Below are 11929 nucleotides of genomic sequence, written 5' to 3'. Positions count from 1 at the left end.
ATGTCTTTTTGGGCGTGAGTTACCTCACTGAGGATGATATTTTCTAGTTCCATTCCTTTGCCCGCAAAATTCATGATGTCCTTGTTTTTAATAGCTGAGCATTTTTCCATTGTGTAAATGAGCCACATTTTCTGTACCCATTCTTTGGTTGAGGGTCACCTGAATAGTGCTGAATCTGTAAATTGCTTTTGGTAGGATGGCCTTTTACTTTCTTGATCCTACCAATCCATGAGCATGGGAGATCTGTCGATCTTCTGTTATCTTCAATTTCTTTCTTCAAAAATTTGAAGTTTTTATCATACAAATCTTTCACTTGCTTGGTTAGAGTTACCCCAAGATATTTTGTATTAGTTTTGGCTATTGTTAAGGTTGTTGTTTCCTTGGTTTATTTTTTAATCTGTTAGTCATTTGTATATAGGAGGGCTACTGATTTTTTTTGAGTTTCCAGTCATTTTGCTGAAAGTGTTTATCACTTGAAAGAGTTTTCTGGTAGCATTTTTGGGGTTGCATATGTAAATTATCATATAATCTGCAAATAGCAATAATTGGACTTCTTCCTTTCCAATTTGTATCTCCTTTGTCTCCTTCAGATGTCTCATTAAATCCATGGTTAAATGGAATTTTATTTCATTTTTTCTAGTAATTTTGTGGTTTTATTTCTTCTTTTTAATTGTGGTGTTAGTGAACCAAGGGCCACACACATGTTGGGGGAAGTGCCCTTTTCCTTGAGCTACATCTGTAGGTCCAGTTTTTATTTTTATATCTTGATTTTCTTGTATGAGTTCATTTTTGAACATAGCATAAGAGGTAAGTATAATTTTATACTTTTCCAAAAGTCTACTTGGTTATCCTAGAAATTTTGTCAATTCATTATTACTGCAGTGCACAGAAATACCACCTTAGTTCCAAGCTTCATTTCTGTGTGAGTTTTTCCTTCTATACCACTGGCTTACTTGTCTATGTAGGAATGACTTCTATAATATTTTCATTATTCTGTTTATGTTTTAATGTCTGCAGGATCAAGCTTTTTTGAAATTAAACACATTTTTCTTCTTGATATTCATGTGAATTTTCTTTTTAAAGGGAAGGTTTCCTATAATGTCCCTATCTCCATAAAATAACATAATATCCTTTAAGAAAGATGAATGATGGACATCTCTCTGGCTACTGAGCAATTAGGTACAGCCAGGAGCTCAGGGAACACAGGAGTGGCAGAGCAGCTGGGATAGTATCAGTCCGGGCTTCACCTGCACCCAGGAGCTGGGCAGTAGCACAGCACTCTGTGGCAGGGGAGAGCTGGTCACCCAGAGGTCCAGGCCCACAGGAGAAACAAGCGCCAGCCAGAGACAGCAGGACCAATTAACACCAGAGATAACCAGATGGCAAAAGGCAAACATAGGAATGTTACCAACAGAAATCAAGGCAACACGGCACCATCTGAACCCAATTCTCCTACAACATTAAGTCCTGGATACCCCAATACACTGGAAAAGCAAGATTTGGATTTAAAATCACAGCTCATGATGCTGATAGAGGATTTCAAGAAGGACATAAATAACTCCCTTAAAGAAATATAGGAGACCACAGGTAATCAGGTAGAAGCCCTTAAAGAATTACAGGAAAGCACAACAAAACAGGTGAAGGAATTGAACAAAACCATCCAGGATCTAAAAATGGAGGTAGAAACAATGAAGAAATCGCAAAGCGAAACAACTCTGGACATAGAAAACCTAGGAAAAAAGTCAGGAGTCATGGATGCAAGCATCAACAACAGAATACAAGAGATTCAAGAATACAAGAGATAGAAGAGAGAATCTCAGATGCAGAAGATACCATAGAAACCATTGACACAACAGTCAAAGAAAATGCAAAATACAAAAAGCTCCTAACCCAAAATATCCTGGAAATCCAGGACACAATGAGAAAACCAAACCTAAGGATTATACGTGTAGAAGAGAGTGAAGATTTCCAACTTAAAGGGCCAGTAAATGTCTTCAACAAAATTATAGAAGAAAGCTTCCCTAACCTAAAGAAAGAGATGCCTATGAACATACATGAAGCCACAGAACTCCAAATAGATTTGACCAGAAAAGAAATTCCTCTTGTCACTTCAACCAGGAGCTGGTTCTTTGAAAAAACAAACAAGATAGATAAACCTGTATCCAGACTAACCAGAGGGCATAGAGACAGTATCCAAATCCACAAAATCAGAAATGAAAAAGGTGACATAACAACAGATACTGAGGAAATCCAAAAAATCATCAGATCCTTCTACAAAAGCCTATACTCAACAAAAGTAGAACATCCAGATGAAATGGACAATTTTCTAGACAGATACCAGGTATCAAAATTAAATCAGGATCAGATAAATGATCTAAACAATCCCATAACCCCTAAAGAAATAGAAACAGTAATAGTCTCCCAACCAAAAAAAGACTAGATGGGTTCAATGCAGAGTTCTATCAGTCCTTCAAAGAAGATCTAATATCAATACTCTTCAAACTATTCCACAAAATAGAAACAGATGGAACACTCCCCAATTCATTGTATGAAGCCACAATTACCTAATACCACAAAGACCCTAAACCACACAAAGACCCAACAAAGAAAGAGAACTTTAGACCAATTTCCTTTATGTATATTGATGCAAAAATACTCAATAAAATTCTTGCCAAGAACAATCAAGAATCCAAGAACACATCAAAACAATCATCCACCATGATCAAGTAGGCTTCATCCCAGGGATGCAGGGATGGTTCAATATATGGAAATCCATCAATGTAATCCACTATATAAACAAACTGAAAGAAAAAAACCCACATGATTATTTCATTAGAGGCTGAGAAAGCATTTGACAATATCCAACACCTCTTCATGATAAAAGTCTTAGAAAGATCAGGAATTCAAGGCCCATACTTAAACATAGTAAAAGCAACATACAGTCAACCAGTAGCCAATATCAAACCAAATGGAGGGAAACTTGAAGCAATCCCACTAAAATCAGGGACTAGCTAGACAAGGCTGTCCACTCTCTCCCTATCTGTTCAATATAGTACTCAACGTCCTAGCCAGAGCAATTAGACAACAGAAGGAGGTCAAAGGGATTCAAATTGGAAAGGAAGAAGTCAAAGTATCACTATTTTCAGATGATATAATAGTATACTTAAGTGACCACAAAAACTCCACCAGAGAACTCCTAAACCTGATTAACAACTTCGCCAAAGTGGCTGGATATAAATTTAATTCAGACAAATCAGTAGCCTTCCTATACTCAAAGGATAAAGAGGCTGAGAAAGAATTTAGGGAAATGACACTCTTCACAATTGTCACAAATAATATAAAATACCTTGGTGTGACTCTAACCAAGCAAGTGAAAGATCTGTATGACAAGAACTTCAAGTCTCTGAAGAACGAAATTGAAGATCTCAGAAGATGGGAAGATCTCAAAAGATGGAAAGATCTCCCATGCTCATGGATTGGCAGGGTTAATAGAGTAAAAATTGCCATCTTGCCTAAAGCAATCCACAGATTCAATGCAATCTCATCAAAATTCTAACTTAGTTCTTCATAGAGTTAGAAAGAGCAACTTCCAAATTTATCTGGAATAACAAAAAACCTAGGATAGCGAAAACTGTTCTCAGCAATAAAAGAACTTCTTGGGGAGTCACCAGCCCTGATCTCAAGCTATGATACAGAGCAATAGTGATAAAAACTTCATGGTATTGGTAAAGTGACAGGCAGGTAGATCAATGAAATAGAATTGAAGACCCAGAAATGAACCTTCACACCTATGGAACTAAAACCACCCAGTGGAAAAAAAAAGACAACATTTCAACAAATGGTGCTGGGTCAACTGGCAGTCAGCATGTAGAAGGATGCAAATTGATCCATTCTTATCTCCCTGTACAAAGCTCAAGTCCAAGTAGATCAAGGACCTCCACATAAAACCAGATACACTGAAACTAATAGAAGAGAAAGTGGGGAAGAACCTGGAGCACATGGGCACAGGGGAAAATTTCCTGAATAGAACACAAATAGCTTATGCTCTAAGATCAATAATTTGACAAATGGCACCTCATAAAACTGCAAAGCTTCTGTAAGGCAAAGGACACTGTCAATAGGAAAAAATGGCAACCAATAGATTGGGAAAAGATCTTTACCAATCCTACATCTGATAGAGGGCTAATATTCAATATATACAAATAATTTAAGAAGTTAGACTTCAGAGAACCAAATAACCCTATTAAAAATGGGGTACAGAGCTAAACAAAGAATTCTCAACTGAGGAATACCAGATGGTTAAGAAACAACTAAAGAAAATTTCAACATCCTTAATCATCAGGGAAATGCAAATCAAAACAACCCTGAGTGTTGTGAGATTCTACCTCACACTAGTCAGAATGGCCAAGATCAAAAACTCAGGGGACAGCAAATGCTGGAGAGGATGTGGAGAAAGAGGAACACTCCTCCATTGCTGGTGGGATTGCAAGCTGGTAAAACCACTCTGGAAATCAGTTTGGTGGTTCCTCAGAAAATTGGATATAGCACTACCTGAGGAAACAGCTATATCACTCCTGGGCATATACCTAGACGATGTTTCAACATGTAATAAGGACACATGTTCCACTATGTTCATAGCAGCCTTATTTATAATAGCCAGAAGCTGGAAAGAACCCAGATGTCCCTCAATAGATGAATGGATAGAGAAAATGTGCTATATTTACACAATGGAGTGATACTCAGCTATTAAAAACAATGAATTCATGAAATTCTTAGACAAATGGATGGAGATAGAAAATATCATCCTGAGTGAGGTAACCCAATCACAAAAGAATACACATGGTATACACTCACTGATAAGTGGATATTATTCCAAAAGCTTGGAATACCCAAGATACACCTCACAGACCACATGAAGCTCAAGAAGAAGGAAGACCAAAGTGTGGGTACTTTGATCCTTATTGGAAAGTGGATCAAAATACCAATGGCTCACAGTCAACCAATAGAATGAGCATAGGGTCCCCAAAGGAACAGCTAAAGAAAGGACCCCAGGAGCTGAAAAAGTTTGCAGCTGCAGGAGGAACAATAATATGTACCAACTAGTACCCCCAGAGCTCCCAGGTACTAAACCACCAACCAAAAAGTACACATGGAGGGAACCATGGCTCCAGCTACATATGTAGCAGAAGATGGCCATTTCAGACATCAATGAGAATAGAGGCTGTTGGTCCTGTGAAGGCTCAATTCCCCAGAATAGGGGAATGTAAGCCAGGAAATTGGGGGAGGGGCATGAAAGGGGAGGGGAAATGAGATAGGGTTTTTTGGAGGGGTAATGTGGAAAGAGGGTAGCATTTGAAATGTAAATAAAGCAAATATCTAATAATGATGATGATGATGATGATGATGATGATAAAAGATGACTGACATCAACCACTTGTACTGAGGGAAGTAATAAGTGTAAGTACTGAGCCTTAGGTCAAGTAGGTTTTAGTAACCAGCTATCATTGTGGTTGGGATTTTCTCTCTTTTATTGATTTCTTGGAAATGGTGTTGACTGTCTTGAAGGGACAGAAATTTTGAGGTGAGAGAAGCCTCAGGAGAGGTAGAGATATTCAAATCATTGTCAGCAAATTCTACTGGTTTGGATTGGAGGTGAGGCTGAACCATGGCAGTGAAAATGTGTAGGAAAGACTGTCTATTTCCTGGTGTCCAGGAAGCATGGAGAAGCAAGAAGATGAATGAACAATCAAGTCTTCAACACATGATCCCATAGAAATATACATGTCCAAAACACAGCTTCCTTCAAGGATGCTCACATTTCTGCTGAATATTTTCAGGGATAGATAGAGAATTTGCTGACTGTATATGTGATAGGGTCTTTGGAGAAGTTGGGTGATAGATCCTGGAGATAGCACCATAGTAAAACCGAGAAATAACAAGGGAAACTCCAAACATGTAACTACGTATGTAGTATTTATGATAGTTTTTGTTGTAAAATATTAAATATGCATATCAAATGAGAAATATGAAAATTTAAAGAACAACCTTTGTTATTTTTAAAGGGTTAAATGAGGACGAATGAGCTCCTGTGGGATTGGAGGGACAGCTCAGTTGCTGAGGTGCTTCGCAAGCTTGAGGATCTGAGTTCAAATCTCACAACCCATGCTGAAAAAGAATTGTGCGTGGTGGCATGTGCTTGTAATCTCAGCTGTGTGAAGGGAGAGACAGACAGATCTCTGGGCTCACTAGCCAGTGAGCTTAACATGTCTGAGCAGGTCCAGGCTAGTAAGAGATCCTGTATCAAAAACCAAAATGTATAGCATCTTAGGAATGACACTTGATACTGTCCTTTGGTCTGTACATCCAGGTATGAACATATGTATATGTTCAGAAGAGCACATACACATATGGATACACATATGAACTCTTAGGTCAGAGTATGGTCTTCTTTCTATAGACAGTATATCTCAATTTAGGCAGGATTCTGGAGGCTTCTAGGGGTTGAATATTAAAGATCCTCCTCAATCTAAACAGTTGTTAGTGGCACTAGTGGCATTTCTAGCAACTTGGTACATCTTGGCACTGACCCACCACAGCAACATTTTGATGAAATGCTTTGGCATGCTTTGTTCAACATGCCACAGTGATTCTCAGGAAACTCAAGGCTTCTGGGCTCATCTCCCACAGGTGCTCCACAGCGGTACCTTGTAAACTCTGAATTTCAAGCTGGTCCATGGGCCTCCCCGAATGACTGGATAACAATGCCTTGAAATCCATGAATCTTGTCATGACTGTTCTAGAGCTGGCCAGCAAACCTCACCTCTGTCTCAAAGTCTAACTACGGGAAATGACATTCTCCTGCAGTACCCACTAACTTTACAGATTCTCCTCTCATTTGACTTTGGAGAGTAGAGACATTCAAATATCACTTTCTCACTGTGGGATGTCCAGGTAAGAGGGTACTGTCCATTTGTAAACACATGGCCAAACTCTGGAGAAAACACAAGCAGCTTAGAGTGGAAAGATGTGTGACTAGCTTCCACAAAAGGCCACAGACTGTGATTAACAACAGTGGAAATATACTGTCTCACTGTTCTAGATGAAGGTGTTATCAGTGTGTCATGTAGGCCACACGCATCCAAGAATACCTATGAATTTGGTCCAATGTATTTGTAGATGACAATGCCATATTGCAGTTTTTAAAAGTTGGACACTCTGCAAGAAGACCCCTTTCTTTTTTTTTTTTCATTCTTTTTCTTTATTCGATATAATTTATTTACATTTCAAATGATTTCCCCTTTTCTAGCCCGCCCCCCAACTCCCCGAAAGTCCCATAAGCCCCCTTCTCTTCCCCTGTCCTCCCTCCCACCCCTTCCCAGTTCCCCGTTCTGGTTTTGCCAAATACTGTTTCACTGAGTCTTTCCAGAACCAGGGACCACTCCTGCTTTCTTCTTGTATCTCATTTGATGTGTGGATTATGTTTTGGGTATTCCAGTTTTCTAGGTTAATAACCACTTATTAGTGAGTGCATACCATGATTCACCTTTTGAGTCTGGGTTACCTCACTTAGTATGATGTTCTCTAGCTCCATCCATTTGTCTACGAATTTCATGAATTCATTGTTTCTAATGGCTGAATAGTACTCCATTGTGTAGATATACCACATTTTTTGTATCCACTCTTCTGTTGAGGGATACCTGGGTTCTTTCCAGCATCTGGCAATTATAAATAGGGCTGCTATGAACATAGTAGAGCATGTATCCTTATTACATGGTGGGGAATCCTCTGGGTATATGCCCAGGAGTGGTATAGCAGGATCTTCTGGAAGTGAGGTGCCCAGTTTTCGGAGGAACCGCCAGACTGCTTTCCAGAGTGGTTGTACCAATTTGCAACCCCACCAACAGTGGAGGAGTGTTCCTCTTTCTCCGCACCCTCTCCAACATCTGCTGTCTCCTGAATTTTTAATCTTAGCCATTCTGACTGGTGTAAGATGAAATCTTAGGGTTGTTTTGATTTGCATTTCCCTAATGACTAATGAAGTTGAGCATTTTTTAAGATGCTTCTCCGCCATCTGAAGTTCTTCAGGTGAGAATTCTTTGTTTAACTCTGTACCCCATTTTTTAATAGGGTTGTTCGGTTTTCTGGAGTCTAACTTCTTGAGTTCTTTATATATATTGGATATTAGCCCTCTATCTGATGTAGGATTGGTGAAGATCTTTTCCCAATTTGTTGATTGCCGATCTGTCCTCTTGATGGTGTCCTTTGCCTTACAGAAACTCTGTAACCTTATGAGGTCCCATTTGTCAATTCTTGCTCTTAGAGCATACGCTATTGGTGTTCTGTTCAGAAACTTTCTCCCCGTACCGATGTCCTCAAGGGTCTTCCCCAGTTTCTTTTCTATTAGCTTCAGAGTGTCTGGCTTTATGTGGAGGTCCTTGATCCATTTGGATTTGAGCTTAGTACAAGGAGACAAGGATGGATCAATTCGCATTCTTCTGCATGCTGACCTCCAGTTGAACCAGCACCATTTGTTGAAAAGGCTATCTTTTTTCCATTGGATGTTTTCAGCCTCTTTGTCGAGGATCAAGTGGCCATAGGTGTGTGGGTTCATTTCTGGATCTTCAATCCTGTTCCATTGATCCTCCTGCCTGTCACTGTACCAATACCATGCAGTTTTTAACACTATTGCTCTGTAGTATTGCTTGAGGTCAGGGATACTGATTCCCCCAGATTTTCTTTTGTTGCTGAGAATAGTTTTAGCTATCCTGGGTTTTTTGTTGTTCCAGATGAATTTGATAATTGCTCTTTCTAACTCTGTGAAGAATTGAGTTGGGATTTTGATGGGTATTGCATTGAATCTGTATAGTGCTTTAGGCAAAATGGCCATTTTAACTATATTGATTCTACCGATCCAGGAGCATGGGAGGTTTTCCCATTTTTTGAGGTCTTCTTCCATTTCCTTCTTCAGAGTCTTGAAGTTCTTGTCATACAGATCTTTCGCATGTTTGGTAAGAGTCACCCCAAGATACTTTATACTGTTTGTGGCTATTGTGAAGGGGGTCATTTCCCTAATTTCTTTCTCAGCCTGCTTATCCTTTGAGTATAGGAAGGCCACTGATTTGCTTGAGTTGATTTTGTAACCTGCCACTTTGCTGAAGCTGTTTATCAGCTGTAGGAGCTCTCTAGTGGAGTTCTTTGGGTCACTTAGGTAGACGATCATGTCGTCTGCAAATAATGATAGTTTGACTTCCTCCTTTCCAATTTGTATCCCTTTGACCTCCTTATGTTGTCGAATTGCCCGAGCTAGTACCTCAAGTACAATATTGAAAAGATAAGGAGAAAGGGGGCAGCCTTGTCTGGTCCCTGATTTCAGTGGGATTGCTTCAAGTTTCTCTCCATTTAGTTTGATGCTGGCTACCGGTTTGCTGTATATTGCTTTTACTATGTTTAGGTATGGGCCTTGAATTCCTGTTCTCTCCAAGACTTTAAGCATGAAAGGATGCTGAATTTTGTCAAATGCTTTTTCAGCATCCAATGAAATGACCATGTGGTTTTGTTCTTTGAGTTTGTTTATGTAGTGGATTGTATTGATGGATTTCCGTATATTGAACCAACCCTGCATTCCCGGGATAAAGCCTACTTGATCATGGTGGATGATCGTTTTGATGTGTTCTTGGATTCGGTTGGCAAGAATTTTATTGAGTATTTTTGCATCGATGTTCATAAGGGAAATTGGTCTGAAGTTCTCTTTCTTTGTTGGATCTTTGTGTGGCTTTGGTATCAGCGTAATTGTGGCTTCGTAGAAGGAATTGGGTAGTGTTCCTTCTGTTTCTATTTTGTGGAATAGTTTGAAGAGTATTGGTGTTAACTCTTCTTTGAAGGTCTGGTAGAATTCTGCACTGAAACCATCTGGTCCTGTGCTTTTTTTGGTTGGAAGACTTTCTATGACTCCTTCTATTTCTTTAGGCTTTATGGGACTGTTCAGATGGTCTAGTTGGTCCTGATTTAATTTTGGTATTTGGTATCTGTCAAGGAAATTGTCCATTTCCTCCAGATTCTCCAGTTGTGTTGAGTACAGGCTCTTGTAGTAGGATCTGATGATTTTTTGGATTTCCTCAGTTTCCGTTGTTATGTCTCCCTTTTCATTTCTGAGTTTGTTAATTTGGATACTTTCTCTGTGCCCTTTGGTCAGTCTGGCTAAGGGTTTATCTATCTTGTTGATTTTCTCAAAGAACCAGCTCCTGGTTTTGTTGATTTTTTGTATGGTTCTCTTTGTTTCTACTTGATTGATTTCGGCCCTGAGTTTGATGATTTCCTGCCTTCTACTCCTCCTGGGTGAAATAGCTTCTTTTTGTTCTAGGGCTTTCAGGTGTGTCATTAAGTTGGTAATGTATGCTCTCTCCATTTTCTTTTTGGAGGCACTCAGGGCTATGAGTTTTCCTCTTAGCACTGCTTTCATTGTGTCCCATAGATTTGGGTATGTTGTGTTTTCATTTTCATTGTGTTCTAAAAAGTCTTTAATTTCTTTCTTTATTTCTTCCTTGACCAAGGTATCATTGAGTAGAGTATTGTTCAATTTCCACGTGTATGTGGGTTTTCTGTTGTTTCTGTTGCTATTGAAGACCACTTTTATTCCATAGTGATCAGATAGGAGGCATGGGATTAGTTCTATCTTCTTATATTTGTTGAGGTCTGTCTTGTGACCAATTATATGGTCGATTTTGGAGAAGGTACCATGAGGTGCTGAAAAAAAGGTATATTCTTTTGTTTTAGGATAGAATGTTCTATATATATCAGTTAAATCTAATTGGTCCAAAGCTTCAATTAGTTTCATTGTGTCCTTGTTTAGTTTCTGTTTTCCTGATCGGTCCATTGAGGAAAGTGCAGTGTTGAAGTCACCCACAATTATTGTGTTAGGTGCAATGTGTGCTTTGAGTTTTAATAAAGTTTCTTTTATGAAAGAGGGTGCCCTTGCATTTGGAGCATAGATGTTCAGGATTGAGAGTTCTTCTTGTTGTATTTTTCCTTTGACCAGCAAGAAGTGTCCCTCAGAGTCTCTTTTGATGACTTTGGGTTGAAAGTCAATTTTATCTGATATTAAAATGGCTACTCCAGCTTGTTTCCTGAGACCATTTGCTTGTAAAATTGTCTTCCAGCCTTTTACTCTAAGGTAGTGTTTGTCTTTGACCCTGAGGTGTGTTTCCTGTAAGCAGCAAAATGTAGGGTCCTGTTTACGTATCCAGTCAGTTAGTCTGTGTCTTTTTATTGGGGCATTGAGTCCATTGATGTTAAGAGATATTAAGGAATAGTGATTGTTACTTCCTATCATTTTTGACGTTATTTTTTAAATTTGATTGCTTAACTTCTTTTGGGTTTGATGAAAGGTTACTATCTTGCTTTTTTCAGGGTGAAGTTTCCCTCCTTGTATTGGTGTTGTCCTCCTATTATCCTTTTTAGGGCTGGGTTTGTGGATAGATATTGGGTGAACTTGGTTTTGTCGTGAAATATCTTAGTTTCTCCATCTATGGTGATTGAGAGTTTTGCTGGATATAGTAGTTTTGGTTGGCATTTGTGTTCTCTTAGAGTCTGCATGAGATCTGCCCAGGACCTTCTAGCCTTCATAGTCTCAGGTGAAAAGTCTGCTGTGATTCTGATAGGTCTTCCTTTATATGTTACTTGGCCTTTTTCTCTTACTGCCTTTAATATTCTTTCTTTGTTTAGAACATTTGGTGTTTTGATTATTATGTGACGGGAAGTATTTCTGTTCTGGTCCAGTCTGTTTGGAGTTCTGTAGGCTTCTTGTATATTCATGGGCATCTCTCTCTTTAGGTTAGGGAAGTTTTCTTCCATAATTTTATTGAAGATATTTGCTGGCCCTTTAAGTTGTAAATCTTCACTCTCATCTATGCCTATAATCCTTAGGTTTGGT

The sequence above is a fragment of the Apodemus sylvaticus genome, chromosome 1 (assembly GCF_947179515.1).
Source record: "Apodemus sylvaticus chromosome 1, mApoSyl1.1, whole genome shotgun sequence".
In the NCBI taxonomy this organism is placed as follows: domain Eukaryota; kingdom Metazoa; phylum Chordata; class Mammalia; order Rodentia; family Muridae; genus Apodemus; species Apodemus sylvaticus.
Note: the sequence above shows the minus strand (reverse complement) of the source record.